This window comes from Aphis gossypii, unplaced genomic scaffold (genome assembly GCF_020184175.1).
Source record: "Aphis gossypii isolate Hap1 unplaced genomic scaffold, ASM2018417v2 Contig00585, whole genome shotgun sequence".
Classification (NCBI taxonomy): domain Eukaryota; kingdom Metazoa; phylum Arthropoda; class Insecta; order Hemiptera; family Aphididae; genus Aphis; species Aphis gossypii.
The window spans coordinates 86,835-107,296 of record NW_026083179.1 but is presented as its reverse complement, the minus strand read 5'-3'; the positions used below and the strand labels follow the sequence as shown (position 1 = coordinate 107,296).

Here is a 20,462-nt window from a genome sequence, read left to right as displayed (position 1 = left end):
AGTTTATAAGTAACCTACCAAATACAGCGTTATTCATTAGTTTTAAGAAATCCCTCTCAAAATCGTTCCCAGCCTTCTTCCTCATCTCAGTGTTAAGTTTTATGTAATCTGTCAACCACGCAGACTGTTTAAACTGTATAACTCTATGTACATATAAAAATAAGAAAAATGTTAAAAATCTGTTTGAAATCTTATAAAATGCAGATATTTACTTTTTCAACTATTAAACCGTTTTTGCCTGCTGCAGGTTTCTATAGTGTATAAGGTAGTTTGTCTTTTTTTCAAATGTAGCCATCAGTTTCCGTACCTTTGATCCACGCGGTATACTATTTTGTGGCAGGAAAGGCAGGTCATTATGGTTATCGTGCAACTCTTTCGGGTAAGACACATCTACTTCATATACCCGTCCTTTATCCGATGTTGCTGTTAAATTGTCCAAACCATCCAAGTTAGTTCAGCGGTGGCTGTCATGGTGTGAGCTCGTGTCTGTTCACCGCTCCGCAGTTTTACTTCGTTTTCCTCGGAAATACCTACACGTTTTTTACGCGGTGTGAACCCATCAATTTAACACGCTTTTTCGCGTCGGTTGGTGTTAGTCTCGTGAAAATCCGTGAATTTTTCACCGAGTTCTCGCGATTTCCGCAGTGCGTCTTGTCGTGCTACTGTGTTACGTATCGACACGCTTTTTTTTTGCATCTTTGTACCTGAATTTTTCGGGTGTTTTACGGTCCCGCTATTTGCTTAAAAGTGCGCGCGCCTGCCGGTGTCGGTTTTGAGTTGGCAGGTATAAAACCCGCCTGTGGGGTCCACTTTCGTGTTCCGCCATAAGTAATACATGGCCGCCTATCGTCGGTGAGTACTATAAGTAATTCCAGACGTTATTTCGGTTACCACGTGCCAATTTTTGCATACGACCTTGCAACTCAATTTGCATAATTTGAATATCACAACCGAGGTTATACGTAGTGTGCCAAAACGCCGATATATACAGAGCGCTCAAGGGGGTGGAATTTTTTGAACCGCTGCAGCGCGTTCAATAACTCTCGTATAGAATGCGCGTAAGGCCCAAACGGATTGTGGGCCCTAGCGGAAGAACATACGAAAAGTTACCTCCCCCCCCTGTTTTCGGAAATTTTGAGTCAAGTATAACTCAACGGGGTTTCGACTTAGAGAGCCGGTTCCAACGGTAATCATTTTGTCTTGGATCTCTCTCAAAAGTCCCCCCATAATCGGTGGGTCTAAAAACTTCCAAGGGATCTTGGCCCCCTGTGAAGGGATCTCGAACAAACTTGGTGTACGCCTTTCGGGGCTCCCCTGGACCGTCCCCACCAATTTTGGTGCAGATCGGAAGGGATTGGGAAAAGGGATCCCCCCTTTGGGGCTGCGTGGGTCTTTGACTAGGTTTATGGAACGGGCGGCGTCTGCTAACTCCCTGATTTTTACCTGGTGTCTCTGAGTCGATAGGATGACCCTAAGCGGATACCCTCGGATTGGTATTCCTGCTGTTGACCATCGACATGGAAGCTCCGTCCTCGCAGTCAGCCCCAGTGACACTCAAACATCTCGAGAGCCAAGACGTGGGGCTCTTCCGAATGCTTAAGGCGGAGGTCGAGTCTCTAAAAGAGATGGCCAAGCGCACGCAGGTAAGGGGGCTCAGGGAGAGCGTTGACCAAGTGCTTAGCATTATAGGCTCCATAGAGAACAACAACGCTGAGCTGAGAGTGGCAAGGAGCCAGCTAGCAGGCAGCTAGCTTATGGTCGTTGACGCTTGGAAAGTGTTGACAATCCTCACTCAGAACCTGAGCACGACGGTTAAAGAGTCTAATAAGATAGTATTAGACGCCGGGGACCTCGCTCCCCGGCCATTCTAGTGAACATCAGCGAGGAGGACTTCCCCGAGCTGGCTAAGAAAATCCGCTACGGGGCATGTTGAGACGTTATTGGGAATCGAATAGTGGGGATGAGGCAAGCAAAGTCCAGCAGCCTCCTCATTGAGGTGCGTGGCAATCTTGCGAAGGTGTCTGCAGTGAGAGCGGAGATTGCGAGATTTGCAGGAGCTGAAATTGGTGTCAAGACTCTACAACAGAGGGAGCTGCTAGAGATTAGGGACTTGGACCAATGGTCAAATGGACCTGAGGTCCTCGAAGCCATAAAATCGGCTTCAGGGTGCGACTCCAGTGCACTAAGGCTCGTTAACATGCGGAAGCGCTACGGTGGAGCACAGCTCGTTCTGGTCTCCGCCCTAAAAGAAGTAACTCAGGCAATCTTAAGACAAGATCGGCTGAGGGTGGGCATGGTGATCTATAGTGTCAGACATTGCGATACGAAAGTCAGGTGCTTTCGGTGTCTGGCATACGGCCACAAAGCAAAGTCGTGCTTAGGCCCGCATAGGACCAAGTGTACAGGCGCTGCGGACAGGATGGTCACTTCGCCAGCATCTGTGCGGCTACCCAAGAGGATGCTCTATCGTTCGCGAAGTCACTGGCAGCAACCAGCCAGGCTGGCAGTGGTGATGCGAAGGCGGTCGTTGAAACCACTAAACCACAATGATTCGCGTCCTACAAGTAAACGTAAGGATGTGCAGAGCGGCGCAGGACCTCGTCCTGGCGTCGACTGCAGAAAGAGACATCGACGTAATCGCCTTCAGTGAGCAATACCGTGACAGGAATGAGAAGAACGGTTGGTACGCCAACGCTAGCGGACGAGCGGCAATCGTCGTCCTGTCTGTTCAACGCCAGCAGGGCTTCAGGTGAATTCAGTTGAACGGCTAACGGCTGTATAGCTGCTACTGCTCGCCCAACGTAGCCCTGTCCGACTTCGAGGACTTCTTGACAGCGCTTGAGACGAGCGTTAGGAGCTCACCATGCCCGACCATTATCACCGGTGTTGCGTGCCAGTATCAGATTTGAATCCAAATAGTTAATTTGAATGAAAGTTAAACTTAATAACGTAATATGTTTTATTGCATACAAACAAAATACATGTAACAAATTAAATAAGTGGCTGAGTGACGTGAAAGTGCTCTGTTGTTGATAGCTTTGGTACATCTGCCGTTGCTGGTCTTCGGGCTCCCTTATATATTGTGGTGCGTCTCTTGTTTACGTAGTGTTTTCGCCTTCTGGGTAAAACCAGGTGTCCTTGTTGTTGTTGTTGCAAATTCGGACACGAATTTGAGAATGTGTAATAACATCTCAAATGCATCATTAGTGCACTGTAATTATTGGTGCGCTTACTATCCCGACACGTGTCATGGTCATAGTAGCATCCGCATTACCCTTGACATGAGGCATGGTCATACTAACTTAGCCTTGTAGTCTCGTAGATATCTTATAGATATCTCGTAGCCCATAACACCTCCCCACAAAAAAAAAGGTTTATGTCTGCAAGACAGAAATCTTTACAATTTTCTTAAATGCACTCAGTTACACTTACAAATTCAGTTTACATTGGTAACTTAATAATAATATTAGTTTTATCAAATTTTAAATAAATCAAGAATACAATATAAAGTATGTTAGTACAGTATATATTATTAATATATATATTTAAATATTTGAATCTCCTTCACCTTGAATAATACAATTAAAATAATAAAATAAATTTGTGAATAATTAATTAACATTACACACGAACGTTACGTTCTACCCATATACCAAATTAAATAACTGAATAACTGAATCTACACATAGGTATAAAATTAATATTAATATTTTAAAATGCTTTATTAAGTTTTCATATCGTTTTTTTTTTTATGATAATATGATTAAATATATTATATTTATTGATTATTATATTATACTTATTTTTATATTATTTGTTATTATTTATTATTATTATTTTTTTTTTTTACGAATAATAATGAATTATTAATATTAATATTTTAAAATTAACGTGGTGATGATGGTGCGCTAAATGGTACTTCATCATATATTTCTGAAGCAAAATTTCCCCTTCTTACATTTCGTATTTGTGATCTATAGTTAGCCAATCTTCTTGGTATATCAATTACTTGGCGATTGCTAACGTATCTACATTTTAATAGTATGTATATGGCTATTATTAATATAATAGATAGTATAGCCAAAATTATTGTAACATACAAAAGATTTGAATGTATGAACTGGTGTTTTTGACTTTGTTCTCTAATAACTTCTTCGTCTATCATTTGCTGAATCTCATCAAGTGATTTTGACACACTGTGCAGATCTGTTAATTGTATTTTTGATGTATTATTCCATACATCGCTCAATTTATATTTATGTATATGTTCAGGTATTTTATTAAATATATTTTGTATTTTAGTATTAGGTACAAAATCTTTATAATTTGTACTCGAAATATCCTCTATAGGAGTCAACACTGCGTCACGTGTGAATACTTGACAATTTATGTCTAATATAGTTATTGCACCTGAAACCTCAACTTCTTGAACAAAAGATTCGGGTAAATCTGTGCAACTTATTGTCAAAGTATCATCTCCAGCATGTATCCATGTGTTTTTATTAAGAATTCTGTGGTAAATGTTTCTAAGTAATGAAAATTTGTTGATAGTACATCCCGTTTGAGATGCATCCGGTGCTTTAAATATTTGCATTTCACATGGTGTATTATCATTGTTATCTAACATTGGCTGTGTAGCCTTGCATATTCTGTATATTGTTGTTTCAATGCAATCTTTCATCTCTTTTTCCGTGTAGGTAGTAAATTGTTTTCTATCCTTAGTTATTGCAACGTAAGTATATGTATTTGTGGACATATACCATGAGTCAACTCCATATTCAACAGATTTTATTGGTAAAGGTATTATATTATATAATGAAAGTTCTATGTCGACAACCAATGGTATTCTTGTAATAAATACCAATTGTTCATTTTCATAGTATACGCTTATTTTTGTTATTTTTAAAAATTCACTTAATTCTGACGCTTCTGTTCCCATAGGTATGGCATATTGTTTTTTAATTGTTCGTTCTGCTGTTTTCAATGTTGATGCAAGTTCTTGTGGTGTCATAAGACTTGGATGTATTAACCCCTCTCTTGCAGCTGTTATTATCTGTTCCAACGTTGAGGTTTCATACGCATACTGATTAGTTATTATAGTGTATAGATTATGGACTTCGTCAGCCATTAATAAATCTAATACGTCATCAGTTACATTCTGTAATTGCATCATTCTCTCATGTAATTTTTGTTCTTTAGTTGATATTTCTTTATATAGTGCCTCTGTTTGATTTAGTGAACTAGCAATCTTTTTAACTGCTGTTTTCACTACCGTTGTTTGCGATTTCACTATATGTAAAATATTAGCTCCTGTTTCTTCTGTTTGTTTGATTGCTTCTCTAGTTTTCTTTGCACATTTATCATCACATACACCAAATAATGTATACATTGCGTTACCCACAAAGTTTATTAATCCCCTTTTGTTTCGTTTATTTTCTTGATATACATCGGTTTGATTAACTCTACCTCCTAATGACATATACAATCGTTCTTTTTGATTAGTTATTTCATCATATAAATCAGTTATTACTATTTGATATTTCCCACACAAATCTATATGACGTTTGTCAGTGCATATATTTGTTATATTTTTCATTTTCAAACCTAATAAGTCGTATTTTGTATTATATTCCTTAAGTGAGAAATACGTAACCAGTTTATACTCTGCTCCTATCACCTTAGTGGGGCCTAAATTTTCATAATAAAAAACCTTGGATTGTTCATAGGGTACATATGTATAATATTCCGATGAATTTATTTCATTAGCACTGTTAAGTCCAACCATCATCACCAATCTAAAAGTAAAATTATATCTTCATTATAGTACTACTTAATAACATTAGTTATATGGTTTGTTAGTTTATATCATTAATTATTATTTTTTTTTTTTTTACAAACTCCCTTAATCTATTCATTTATACTATATATTTTAATTAATCATTTGCTTTATCATTATAATACCGTTTTACATTATTTTTATGTACGGTAATGCCTCGTCGGCCACGTTGTATAACTATATTTTCATCTCCTATTACTTCAATTACTTCATATGGTCCTAACCATAGTGAATTAAGTTTGTTTTTATGTGCGTTATCTTTTAAAAGTACTAAATCTTTCACGTGTATATTTACAGGATTCTCATTTTTGTCATATCGGTCCTTACTTTTTACTTTGTGTTCTATTAACTTCTCTCTCGCTAATTTATGCGACACTTGCATACTCTGTTTCAAATCATATAAATAATCATCATAATTATATTGTGGCTCTGGCTCGGATTTTAATTTAATTGGTATTTCTAACGTACGCCCATACACTAACGCGTATGGTTGAAAATTAGTTGATGTATGTACCGTTGAATTATATACAAAAAATGCATATGGTAACAAATGATCCCAATTATTTAAATTCTTATCCACATAATGTCTTAAGTACTCGGCCAAAGTTCTATGTGATCTTTCGAGACCTCCATTTGTCTGTGGTCTAAAAGGACTAGTATTAACTTTATTTATTTTTAACAGTTTGCAAACTTCCGTAAATGTTTTGCTAAGGAAATCCGTTCCCTGATCTGTCAATATCGTTCCCGGTATTCCATGTACACACACGAAATGTATAACAAAAGCTTCCGCGACCGTGTTTGCCTGATGATTAGGTATTGGTACTCCTAGCGTGTATTTAGATAAGTCATCTTGCATTGTTAAAATATAATTATTACTAGACAAGGTCGTTGGTAATGGACCTACAATATCTAAAAATATTTTTTCAAATGGTTTTGAACTTGTTGATGTAATAGCCATTGGTTGCTTTACATGCCGATTTGAAATTTTATTTACTTGACACGATGTACAATTTTTTACGTACTTTTTAACATCATCTTTCATACCCTTCCATCTAAATTGCTTCTGTATGCGTTTAATAGTTTTATTAACACCTAAATGACCTCCTAGTTTAGAATCGTGAAACTGCTTTAATATAGTTACTTTCTCTTCTTCCGTATATTCTACGTTCGCACATACCATAATTTCGATCTTAGTATTACGAAATATGTATCTTAACATTGACCTTACTTTTTCCCACTGTAGATCATCATTCATACCTAGTTTATTCATTGCTATTTTATCTAAATTATTTTCCTCACAAAACTGTTTCAAGTTCACTAACGCTATATACATATTCTCGTACGTTGACCTCTGACGATCTTTATTTTTCGTTACTAGAAATATTATATACCGGTCATTCTGTACTACATACGGCGTATCGCCTATCACTTTACTAACTGGTAAAAATGAAGTAATTCCAAACTTACGTTTTATTTCGTAATTTATTCCTGATGTTAAATTATGTTTCGCTATTTCTGTCACTATATGATACTCTACTGGCGACTCCAAAAGTGTACCTATAGCTTCTTTTACATTGCTATTAGTAATTAACTGTGTTTCCATTTTCCGAGAAATTCCTCGTACGACTCGTTTTTAATTTCTTGTATCGAATACATACGACTTAACGCATCTACGTTAGAATTTTGCACCCCAGGTTTATATCGTATCTCATAATCATATTCTTCAAGTTGTATTCGCCAACGTGCTAACTTCGATAATGGATTTTTTAAGTTGAAAAGCCACGTCAAAGGGCGATGATCACTAAGTATTATAAATTTCCTTCCATATAAATATGGTCTAAACTGTTTTACCCCAAAAATTATAGCTAGACATTCTAACTCGGTTGTGGAATAATTATTTTCACTTTTATTCAACGTCCGTGACGCATAAGAGATTGGTAAGTCTTGACCTATTTCTCCCTGAGATAATATTGCCCCTAGTGCTTTATTACTCGCGTCCGTAGTTAATATGAAAGTCTTAGTGAAGTCTGGATATTTAAGTATTGGTTCAGAACATAAAGCTGATTTCAATTTATCGAATGATTTTTGACATTCATCACTCCATAAAAATTTAATGTCTTTCTTTAAAAGATTAGTTAAAGGTTTCGCAATTGCACTATATGAATTTATAAATTTCCTATAATACCCACTTAACCTAAAAATGATTTTATATCTTTTACATTAGTTGGTTTTGGAAATTCTAATACAGATTTCACTTTCTTTTCATCAGGTTTAATTCCATTTTCTGATATTACGTGTCCCAAATATACACATTCACGTTTTAAAAATTCACATTTATCTGGTTGTAACTTCAAATTGTTAATTTGTAATCGCTCAAATACTTCTACTAACTTCTCATTATGATCATACAAATTTTTCCCGTATACAATTATGTCGTCTAAATAAACTAAACATTTTATTCTATGGATAAATATAGTAGCTAATATGGATTAGCTACTTCCAAAGGAGATGTACCTGTGTTCTCCATAAATTGCTTTCACACTCATTTGATACGTTTTACAAACAACTATAATAATATAACTCAATAATAAATCTCAATAATATATGCCCTTTAATAATTCTCAATAATTCAACAATATGCCCTCAATAATAATTCTCAATAATAATCTCAATAATTCAACAATATGCCCTCAAAATAATATAATAATTCAATAATAACTCAAATAACTCAATATTTCTCAATAATAATTCAAATAAATCAATTGCCCTTTAATAATCAAAAAAAAAAAAATTCCTAAATAGTTTTTTTACGACCTACTTAAATATATTCAGTTACTTAAATGATATTTCTTAGGTTTTATATTTTTGAACATATATCCGTGTAATAATTTAATTAACTATTCACTCACAATAATGCGACGTTCGTTGATGTTGTCATCCTGTCTGATACTTTCTGCAACGTTGAATTGAATGGTCTTCTCTTCTGAAGTTATCAACGAGGTAGACTGCGCAATCTTCCTTGTTGATGGTAGCCTTTGACGGTTTGCCTCCTTGAAAAGTGAATCCTACCGACTGCGCCAAATTGTTGCGTGCCAGTATCAGATTTGAATCCAAATAGTTAATTTGAATGAAAGTTAAACTTAATAACGTAATATGTTTTATGCATACAAACAAAATACATGTAACAAATTAAATAAGTGGCTGAGTGACGTGAAAGTGCTCTGTTGTTGATAGCTTTGGTACATCTGCCGTTGCTGGTCTTCGGGCTCCCTTATATATTGTGGTGCGTCTCTTGTTTACGTCGTGTTTTCGCCTTCTGGGTAAAACCAGGTGTCCTTGTTGTTGTTGTTGCAAATTCGGACACGAATTTGAGAATGTGTAATAACATCTCAAATGCATCATTAGTGCACTGTAATTATTGGTGCGCTTACTATCCCGACACGTGTCATGGTCATAGTAGCATCCGCATTACCCTTGACATGAGGCATGGTCATACTAACTTAGCCTTGTAGTCTCGTAGATATCTTATAGATATCTCGTAGCCCATAACACCGGTGACTTTAACGCGAAATCGCGGGAGTGGGGAAGCCCTAGAGAAGACAACAGGAAGAAAGCACTGGCTGACCTCTCCGCTTCCCTCGGATTGAGTAGCTGACTGTAGCTGGACCAACCGACGTTTATCAGGGGTGCATCGGAGTCGCACATCGACCTCACCTTCGTGATGCTGTCTGCGATGTGCTGGGTCGACGACTGGAAGGACTTCGACGAAGAGTACTTGAGTCTGCATGAATACGTCAAGTTCAACGTCAGGACAGCAGGCCAATGCGGGCAGGAGCCGAGCACCCGCAATAGGTGGGCCTACAGGAAACTGGATCAGGGGAAGCTTACTGGGGCTCTAAAACTCGATGTCCAGCCTTTGGCACCCACGGCAGAGGACGCGTGCCGGCAGGTGGTCGACTGGATGACGCGCGCATGCGACGCAAGCATGCCAAAGTCTGGCAAGACAAGACGCCGTCCCGCCCCCTGGTGGAAAACGGACATCGCTCAGCAACGGACGAGATGCCATAAGGCTAGGCGTATTTACACTCGTCTGAGGAAGAGGACTGACGACGCTGGGTGTGCGCCACAGTTAGCGGCCTTCAGGTCTGAGCGGAAGCTTCTGGTAACCAAGATACGAGCGGCGAAGGAGAAAAACTGGAATAAATTGTGCGAGCTCGTTGACAACGACCCGTGGGTTCTTCCCGTACCACATCGTCATGAAGAAGCTGAATCGGAGAAGAACAGTTCCAGGTCTTTACCTGCCCGGAAAACTGGATAGCATCGTCAACACCCTCTTCCCCACGAAACCCCTGTTCGAGAGAGATACAACACCGGTCAGACAGGAGGACCTCTATCGAGCATGCTTCTCGGTGGAAGACGTGAAAGTGGCAGCGAGGGGGCTGCCGAACGGCCAGGCGCCGGGGCCCGACGGAATTCCCAACGAGGTACTGAAGGTCGCGGTCTGCCTTTTTCCACAGTCTTTCGCAGCGATGTACAACAGCTGCTTGAGGAACGCATACTACCCGCTGGAATGGAAGACTGCTAACCTCGTGCTTCTGCGAAAGCAAGGCAAGGCGTTGGAAAGCCCGTCTGCGTACCACCCCCTGTGCATGCTCGATTCTGTGGGCAAGCTGTTTGAGAAACTGCTAACGGGGAGGCTGCGGGAGCACCTCACGAGGAATGGTCAGGCGGGCAACCAATTTGGCTTTCGGCCGGGAAGGTCCACTCTAGACGCGATGTCTAGGGTGCGTTCCGTCTTTCAAAACGCGAACGGGAGGGGGCATGTTAACCCTCGATGTCAAGAATGCGTTTAATAGAGCCCTCTGGGACAAAATCCTAGACAAGCTAGTGCGGAAGAACACCCCGCCATACCTGCTGAACATTATAGCACAGTGACTGTCGGAAAGAAGGATAGTCATCCAAGGGCCAGATGGGAGCGCCAAACCTGTGGACGTCATTTGCGGCGTGCCACAAGGATCGGTCCTCGGGCTAGACCTTTGGAACGTCTTATATGATGTTCTTCTAGAGATTCAACTTCTACCGGACGTTGAGCTAATCGCATTCGCGGATGATGTGGCGTTATTGGCCACTGCAACCGTACCCTTTTTGCTGGAGGAGAGGCTCGAACAGGCCCTCGGCGACGTCGCAGATTGGCTGGCCGTCAATGTGCTGGAGCTGGCCATTGACAAGACCGAAGCGATACTCCACGCGAACCGCAATAAACACAACCGCATGACGGTAAAGTTCTGGGGGCACCGCTTTGAGTCGAAGACCGCAGTCAAATACTTTGGTGTGACGATCGACCCGAGACTGCACTTCAAGGAACACGCAGAATTAGCAGCGAAGAGAGCGTCGGACACTTGCCACCAACACACTCAGATCCTCCCAAATCTCCGAGGACCCAGGCAGCGGACGAGGAAGGTACTGGCCACGGTGGTATCTGCCCGACTGCTATATGGAGCTCCCTTCTGATTTCCCTCCATAACGGCCGAGGCAATGCACAAGATGGAGGCAGTGAATCGGAGAGCGATGCTGAGGGTCGCCTGTTGTTATCGCACTGTATCGTACAAAGCAACGGTGGTCGTATCAGGAATGTCACCGCTGGCGTTACTGGCCGAGGAGCGGCAAAAAACGTACGGTGGCATCCTGAAGAGCGTAGCCAGGGACCAACTGATGATTAGGTAGCAAACGGCTTGGGACAACTCGTCGAAAGGTAGGTGGACACACAGGCTGATTAGCGAACTTACACCCTGGTTGAGGAGGCAACACGGCGAAGTGTCTTTCCACCTCAGTCAAGTGCTGACCGGGCATGGTTATTTCGGCGAGTACCTACATCGGTTTGGGAAAGTCGAAAGCGACCGCTGTGCGCTGTGTGGGGTGACTCATGTGATGGTGCGGAACACGCGGTGTTTCAATGCGACTACTTCCACCAATGGAGGGCAGAAGCCTGCGTATACTTAGACGTTGACCAGCTCCTGCCCGAGAACTTCATCAGCATCATGCTGAGGTCCAATCCTGACTGCCAGAGGGTCTCGTCGCTAATCAGGAGGATCATGACTACCAGAGAACGGGAGGAACGTGAAAGGCAGCAGGCACCCGGTGGTGGTCAATGAGTCAACGGACGCATGGGCACAGGAGAGTGGCGGATAGGATCTGCAAGGGAACATGGCCAGGCACAAGTCACAAAGGCGGCGGACTCCGGTCGGCTCCAGAAGACACTGGATCCAGGATGAAGACTGATGACAACATTGCAGTATATTATTATGTTGTAATTAACATTTGTGAGGCTGTTTACAAGTGGCACCGCCCTTGTAGGCAACCAACTAAAAATATATGTAGATTATTGTGAGGCTGCACTCAGGGGCACTGTCCCTATAGACAACCAACGGATGCTGTGACGCTTCTTTTTTAAATAAATGATGTACCTGGGCAGAAGTAATGTCCAATGACTATTCCCGCCCAGTTACGGTTCAACCAAAAAAAAAAAAACATCCGAGTTGGGTTCAACCCAGTTGAAGTCACCGTACGGCATGTACTCTGACATTGCCCATCCGTATAAGTTGTTACCTATAAAGTTTAAAAGATAAAAATATTTTTAAAAATATAATATTTATACTTACAGTCCTGGTATATCAACTACGATTTCTCCATCGTTTCATCATAACCAGGTGTTTTAGCATTGTTGGCCTTGGTATACCGCATGCTGGCCTGTACCAATCCACCACGAATACCTAAAAAAAAAAAAAAATGTTTAAGTGTATGTATTTTTAAATATAATATTATACTAACCGTTCTCAAACATCAAGAGCGTATCGTAATCCGTCATAAGTTCCAACTTCTTACCAGTATACTTCAACATTGCGTGGAAACTTAAACCAGGTGCAGTGAAATAGTGAGCGGTATCCAGGTTATAAGTCTTCATACAGACATCGCGAAAGTTTTCAAAGATGTCCGCCAACAGTAAAACATTGATTTTTAAGTATAAATCACTGTAATTTGCTAACGTCTTGCAATTGAAGTGATCCCAGATCTGTAAAACACAATCATTTTAAAATATAGATCTAAATACGCGCACAACGTATAACATACCTCCTTGGCGTGATCGAACTCTTCCTCCGTTATCTCCGACTCAGTCAATGTGCTGTATGTGTCTCTTCCGTGGTAATCGCCTATCGTCTAACTTGTCCCAGCTATCGGTGTACTCATACGGGTACACCCTTTTCCGTGTCACAAGCGGAATATCGTCTCCAGTAAACGCTTTAGCTGTTTCACGAAAGTTTTCAAGACCTGGTTTTATCAGATTCTTAGCGAGTGAAGATAGACTCGTTGCAATGAAGCTGAAAGTATCAATAAACTGAATCGAAAATCTGCTTGACACAAATTTCGAAAACGAAATATATTTTTCCTCACTGTTGGGTATTACATTTATAGTTTGGGTGTCATGACCAAGTTCTGTGACTATCAGGAGTGCGTCGTAGTTGGACAAGTTGTGGAAAAATATGGGTACAAAGTTTTGTGTTTGTAAATTTTGATTGCATACATTACATAGAGCTTGACGATATTTCCCCGATAGATGGCAATGGTCCGCTGTCTTGCGACGAAGTATTTCCGAGAGTGAGCTAAACTCGATTTTACATAAATTGCAATGCGTTGCTGCTTCGTGAGCCTGGACGTCATCCGCGGTCATGTTTATGGTTATATTGGTCTTTAGTAATTTTTCAATATTTAACGATATATCCGTCACGGCATCAACGAAATGTCTCTCCACATCAGGTCGACTCTCACTTCCTCGGTAGATAACTGGTGCTGTTGGTATGTTGTGTTCAGCCAATAGCTCAGTCGGTACATCTTCACTCGCCTTCACAATGAGACCATAGCTCATAGCCTACGTTTATGAACAATCTTTGTATTTTTCCCCTTTACCTCGTCCGTTTTAACTATCAGTGTCTCAAAATCAGCAAAGATGGCAAATGGGTGTCTCTTTGTGTTTTGCCACACATCAAATATAACACAATCACTCTCCTTAGGCATTTTAGGCAGTATTGGTTTGTGCGCCCCGTAAAACAACTTATGCTGCTTTAACGCTTCCTCCCCACTCAGCTTGCGTTTATATATTTGATTATCGAAGCTGGTAAAGCATCTTTTACAAAATACTACTCTCTCAGTGTGTTTAGTTTTCTGAGCACGTATAAGGCGGGAAAAATTAGAGATGTAGACGTAATGCGACAGATTTTTGTCTGTCACCAACAGCAAGTCAAAATGGTTAGCTTTCTCCTCGTCTACTACACGAAGGGGATACACCTCATACGTCGGGTATTTCCTCGGCGGCTGGAATTTTTTCTCTAACCCATAGACATTTACACTCACGTTAAGGTTATTATTTTCAATTTTGGTTATATCTGACAGAGGTATTGGGAAGGTGATTCCATCAAAATTATATCTCCCCTCTTGCTGTTTATAATTTTTACCGACACAATATTTATATTTATCTGACTAATGCTCTGCCACATGCTTTGCTAATATAGCCCACTTGAAACATTGCTGGTCATTGTTTTGTGAGTTTATTGTAGCTCGTTTCCTATCTATATATACCGTTAACTGTATATATGATGAGGCAGACATCGGTGTATATTTATATATACCTAGCAATAATCCGTCTATAGTTTCTACGGTAAACCCGCTACCTCTACTAGTATAAGTTTCTTCCTCAGCCAGCAATTTTATAAAAGCCCTCTCTAAAGTCTCTTCAATGTTACTTTCCGGGAAAATTTCGGTCTCTGATGTTTTAAATGCTCGGTTCTCTGACGAATTAGGAACGTTGGGCCGGTTATGGGTCGCCTCGAGCTTAAGGTTAAATTTAATCGCCCCTTGCTGAACGTGTGTTTTTAATATTTGATTTAGCTCGGGCTCGATCGAGCGGAGAAAGTCGGGATAATTTTGAACATTGTTAATATTTTTGACATAAAACCACACGATTTTTCGATTCGCAGACGAGGAAATTTCTATGAACCCAGGAGTTTTAACCATGTCCATACGAGCTGTTTTCGGCCCAGCACCCGAGGTGGTATTTGCGGTGGAAACCTAACCTAACCGTTAACGGATGTGGTGTAAGAATCTTTTTAAAAAATGAAAAAACCTAATTAATTTGAGTTAAAAAAAAATTAAACTAACCTGTAATAGCGTTCTGTTTCTCATTCTGATTCGTCCATTGCAATCATACACAAAACATCCTCAGATACCTCATTCGATCGCTCTTGAGACATCTCTGTCGTTATTATCTTCAACTTCTTTAATTAAAATATTTATAACTGATTTAAAGTTGCCTATAACTGCCTTGCAGTTTTTATGGCGACAAACCCACCTAGTATCACTGATTTGTGAAAAAGTACATATTTTTATATTTAGAAATTTTTGCATATCCTGCAACTTTTGGTTCTTAGATGGCATTAAGGAATGCACATATATGACCTCCAACATATTAAAAACCTGCTTTGAATACTTTAAAAAATAGGGGAGAGTCGGGTAATTTGGAACACCGCTTTAATTGGACCACTCGCTTATCTCTCCTCGTAATGATAAGAAATGGTTCGAACCTAGTAAAATATGTTATCTGTACGCTTATAACGTCTTTGGAGTAAACAAACACGTTTTTATCATTTATCGCTTGATCTATCAACACATTATACAAAATTCGGGTTTCTGATGTTATTTTCGACACATTTTTGTTAAGTAATAACATAAAGAATATTAAACGTACTCGAATTTGACCTATTTTGATTTTTGTTCACAATTTAGTACACATTTGAATGATGTTACTGTTTAAAACTAAACTTTGCTGCTGTTGAGTAAGTAAAGAGTTTTTCGTAATATTATAAAGTTGTTTATTTTGGACCACCAACTGTTGCCTAATTTGGACCATTATTTTATTACAGATTTTACATTTTAAAATTGTTCCTACAGTTATTATGCCAAAAAGAGGTCCATACGGTCAATGGTCTCAACAAGATCTACAATTAGCAGTTGCTGCCTATAAAAATGGTGATTATGGTTTGAACAAAAGTGCACAGATATACAATGTTCCCAAAGCTACTCTTAAGAGACATGCTGATGGTAAAAATGGGCATGTCAATCTTGCCAAATCATTTGGGAGACCAGCAGTATTTAATGCTAATATGGAACAACAATTGGTAAATTATCTTTTACATTTAGAGTCATTATTTTTTGGTTTTACAATAAATGATATAAGAAAATTAGCATTTTATATCGCGGAAAAATATTCATTAACTCATAATTTTAATAAACAAAACAAATTTGCTGGAAAAAAATGGTTTTATGGGTTCATGAAACGTAACCCACAACTTTCCTTGAGACAGCCTGAAGCTACTTCTATGCCCAGAGCTAAAGGTTTTAATAAAAAAAATGTTATGGATTGTTTTGACATTCTTGAAAAAGTAGTTGATGAATAATGCAAACACTATTTTCAATGTCGATGAATCTGGTTTCACTATAGTCCAAAAAAAAACTCAAAAAGTGATATCTTTAAAAGGTAAACGACAAGTAGGAACTTTAACGAGTGGAGAAAGAGGAGTCAATACTACCATTGTTTGCTCTGTCAATGCATCTGGTTTTTATGTGCCACCAATGATTATATTTAAAAGGAAACGAAAATGCCCAGAGTTAGAAATAGGTGCTCCATCTGGAAGTGTTGTTGAAATTTCAGACTCTGGTTATATTAACTCTGAGCTTTTTGTAACTTGGCTAAAGCATTTCCATTCGCATGTAAAATCAACTAAAGAAAATCCAGTTGTAATACTACTAGATGGACAAACTACACATAGTAAAAATTTAGATGCTTTATTATTTGCTAAAGAAAATGGAATAGTATTGCTTCAGTTACCTGGACATATTACCCATCGCCTTCAACCACTTGACGTTGCTTTTTTCAAGCCCTTAGGGTTATACTATATTCAAGCTCAAGAAAAATGGTTGCGTCAAAATTATGGTAGAACAATATCACAATTTCATGTGTAAAGTTTACTTAAGGAAGCATATGGTCGAGCAGCTACTGTAGGTATTGCTGAAAATGCATTTAGAAACGCAGGTATCTGGCCTGTTAATAGACACATATTTCAGGACCATCAATTCATTGTTTCTGACTCATTAAACAGATGTCCTACTCCGAATTCCTACTATTTTATTTTATTGTTTTTTTTTTTATAAAATGTTTTAATTTAAATAAGTTCAGTTTGAACTTATAATTTGTTAACAGTAATATTGTGATGATATTTTATTTTTGATTTCTTTTTTATATTGATTTTGTTATGTATTGTACTGTTAAAAATGTTAACTTATACAATTTAGTAACTACATTTTTATTTTATTATAAATTTGTTATAAGCAAGGTCTGCTATTATTTATTATAAATTTTGACTAATTTGGAAAATTAATTCCTACTATTTTATTTTATTGTTTTTTTTTTTATAAAATGTTTTAATTTAATAAGTTCAGTTTGAACTTATAATTTGTTAACAGTAATATTGTGATGATATTTTATTTTTGATTTCTTTTTTATATTGATTTTGTTATGTATTGTACTGTTAAAAATGTTAACTTATACAATTTAGTAACTACATTTTTATTTTATTATAAATTTGTTATAAGCAAGGTCTGCTATTATTTATTATAAATTTTGACTAATTTGGAAAATTAATTCCTACTATTTTATTTTATTGTTTTTTTTTTTATAAAATGTTTTAATTTAAATAAGTTCAGTTTGAACTTATAATTTGTTAACAGTAATATTGTGATGATATTTTATTTTTGATTTCTTTTTTATATTGATTTTGTTATGTATTGTACTGTTAAAAATGTTAACTTATACAATTTAGTAACTACATTTTTATTTTATTATAAATTTGTTATAAGCAAGGTCTGCTATTATTTATTATAAATTTTGACTAATTTGGAAAATTAATTCCTACTATTTTATTTTATTGTTTTTTTTTATAAAATGTTTTAATTTAAATAAGTTCAGTTTGAATTTTAATTTGTTAACTGTATTTCATTAATAATGATGTGATATTAATTAATAAATGTTCTTATTGATTTGTTAACTGAATAAAACATTTTATTAAATTTGAATAAAGTTATTTTACCTATTAAATTTTTATTTTTATTATTTTTATAAAAGGTCCAAATAAAGGTACAGGTGGTCCATTTTAAGATACCGGTTGCGTATATTGGACCACTTGATGAATCTTATTTAAGTTAAAAATTTTCACAGTTAAAATTACAAATTTTAAAAAATGTTTCCATGAAATTGTAGCTTAGATGTCTAGGTATCTTTGTAATACAGTTTCATGAAAATCTATCAAAAAAAATAGTAGAAAAACTACAAAATGCCATAAATGGTCCAAATTAGGCGACTCTCCCCTACACATATTTTTATAAATTAACTGTTGATTTATTAAATTTTATAAAGATAATAGATAAGTTCAAAGTTGGAACTTACTTTAACATTCTTACACATATCAACTACAATCAAATTTAGTTTATGAGCCATACAATGAATGTAAGTTGCATATGGATATTGGATAGTGTATTTTCATTTTAGTTTGAACGCCACCTTGTCTACCTGACATAACATTGGCTCCATCATAGGACTGTCCGACAATAGGAACTTGGTCTAACTTACATAATTTTAAAAAGTTGAGAATTGCATTTACTAGGGTCTCGGCATTTTGTTTTTCAGATACATTTAAGAAGCCAATAAACCGTTCATATACTTCAAAATGTTTGGTATATCGAATACAAAACTGAAATTTGTTCTTGTTTGTGGCGTCTAAAATATTGTATTAAGTTATTTGAATTAGATTAATTTGAAAAGATAAAACTTCAGAAAATATACCTTGCTTCATCACTCATAATAGAGTAAAAATCTGCACTTTTAACTTGGTTGATGATGTAGTCAAGAACATAATTTGAACAAATTTCAATAATAGTGTTATGAGTTGTAGCACTTGTATAGTTTATAAATTTCTCATATTGGTTTTGGAAATCAGAGTTTTGTTTAAAATATAATTCACAAGCTTCTTTAAAATTACCTAATAAAAATATATAAATAAATAAAATAAATAACAATGATTGAACGTTAATATAGGACAGAGTATTCATATGTAACGATAATTTACTGTATATAGTCAATATATCTCCGCAATAATAACCAATAATGATCATAGAGCGCGCTATCCCGCCGCTATCGTGTATCCCTTGTATATGTACTGTGGCTTCCCGTATGCCGCGTAGCCTACTCCACATACGCGCGGTGGAGCCCACAGTAGATATAGGGGACCCAATGGCCAATAATCTGAACTCGACTACAATGTGTTCTTACGCTTAAGAACCCAACTACGAGTCTCGTGGTATAATGAGCTGCCAGGTTGTCCGTAGGCATCGCTTTGCCGCCTAGTAACATAGGCTGGTTAGCAGGAGCTACGTCGGACTAGCCGGGTTCACCCGAGATTCGGTTGCGGAGATTAAGCTAATCAGTTAATAAAATTGTGATCGTCGTTATCTAATCGCGAAGCCGTCCGTCTCGTTTTACTATATAGACCATTAACGTGTGTGTGTGTGTGTGTGTGTGTGTCCGTCCGACGGAACTAGTCGCTATCCCCGCCGCCACGCCGTAATCAAGGTCACCGTTACCCGCACCGCAGTATCTGATTATTTTAAGCGACCAATATATCCACGATTACGTGTGAGTATCCATAATCAATTGTCTCTGTACGTATTGTTTGTACTACTAATATATATCATATGCCTGGATATTTTTGTATATCTGTACGGTAATTGTATTTTTCTTTATGTACTTTACATAATTCGATAATATATATATAACTGTACCTAACTATTTATATTAATTTATACTATATACAAAACTATATGTATTCGGTTGTTTATTGTATACTAATAATAATATTGTATCTGTAAAAATTCACTCTTTAATTATTTTTTTTGTTATGCAATAAAGAAAATTTATAATTACACAAATCGAATATTAATATATATACATTGTTCTGAAAGAACTGGCGCCCAACCAAATCTACCATTACACATATCATTTAAAAATTAATCCAATCTAGTCCTATGCAGGCATGCAGCTATGCCATGGTATAAACCCCTTAACAAAAAAGCAGAAATAAATATATAACATTTAATTATACCTTTGTTTAGTGACTTTTTGTCTTCTAGGTGACCCCTAAATGCTATTCCTTAGCGACTCAAATACAAAATTATATCTACTATGCACTTAATATAATTCCGGTTCTTAATTATGTCTTCACGATTAGCAATTGTCAATAAAGTGTGAACAGAACCTGTAATTTTAGACTTTTTATGGGCCGTCCACTTGGCCATACAAGTCAAATGATAAGGAGAACTACTATGAACTTCAAATTTTGATTTACAATTTTTTTCCTTTTCCCTTTGAACCACTTACCTATGATTGTAAGCCAATTTTGTTAATAATACTAGTTTATATTTTAACATTTACAAAATAAAGGTAAAATATGTATTTATGTATAGTTAT

The 20,462-nt window shown here is 37.4% G+C and overlaps 1 long non-coding RNA gene and 1 pseudogene across 1 annotated transcript; both read right to left on the bottom strand.

Moving 5' to 3' along the window:
* Positions 1-2,941: 2,941 nt before the first annotated feature.
* On the bottom strand, positions 2,942-9,391 carry LOC126554731 (uncharacterized). The gene is made up of 2 exons (XR_007606718.1): positions 9,337-9,391; positions 2,942-3,301 (listed from the first exon to the last, which is right to left on the bottom strand). It is a non-coding gene; the product is annotated as an uncharacterized LOC126554731 (long non-coding RNA).
* A 4,362-nt stretch (positions 9,392-13,753) lies between these two features.
* On the bottom strand, positions 13,754-14,908 carry LOC114128745 (uncharacterized; annotated as a pseudogene).
* Positions 14,909-20,462: the final 5,554 nt, after the last annotated feature.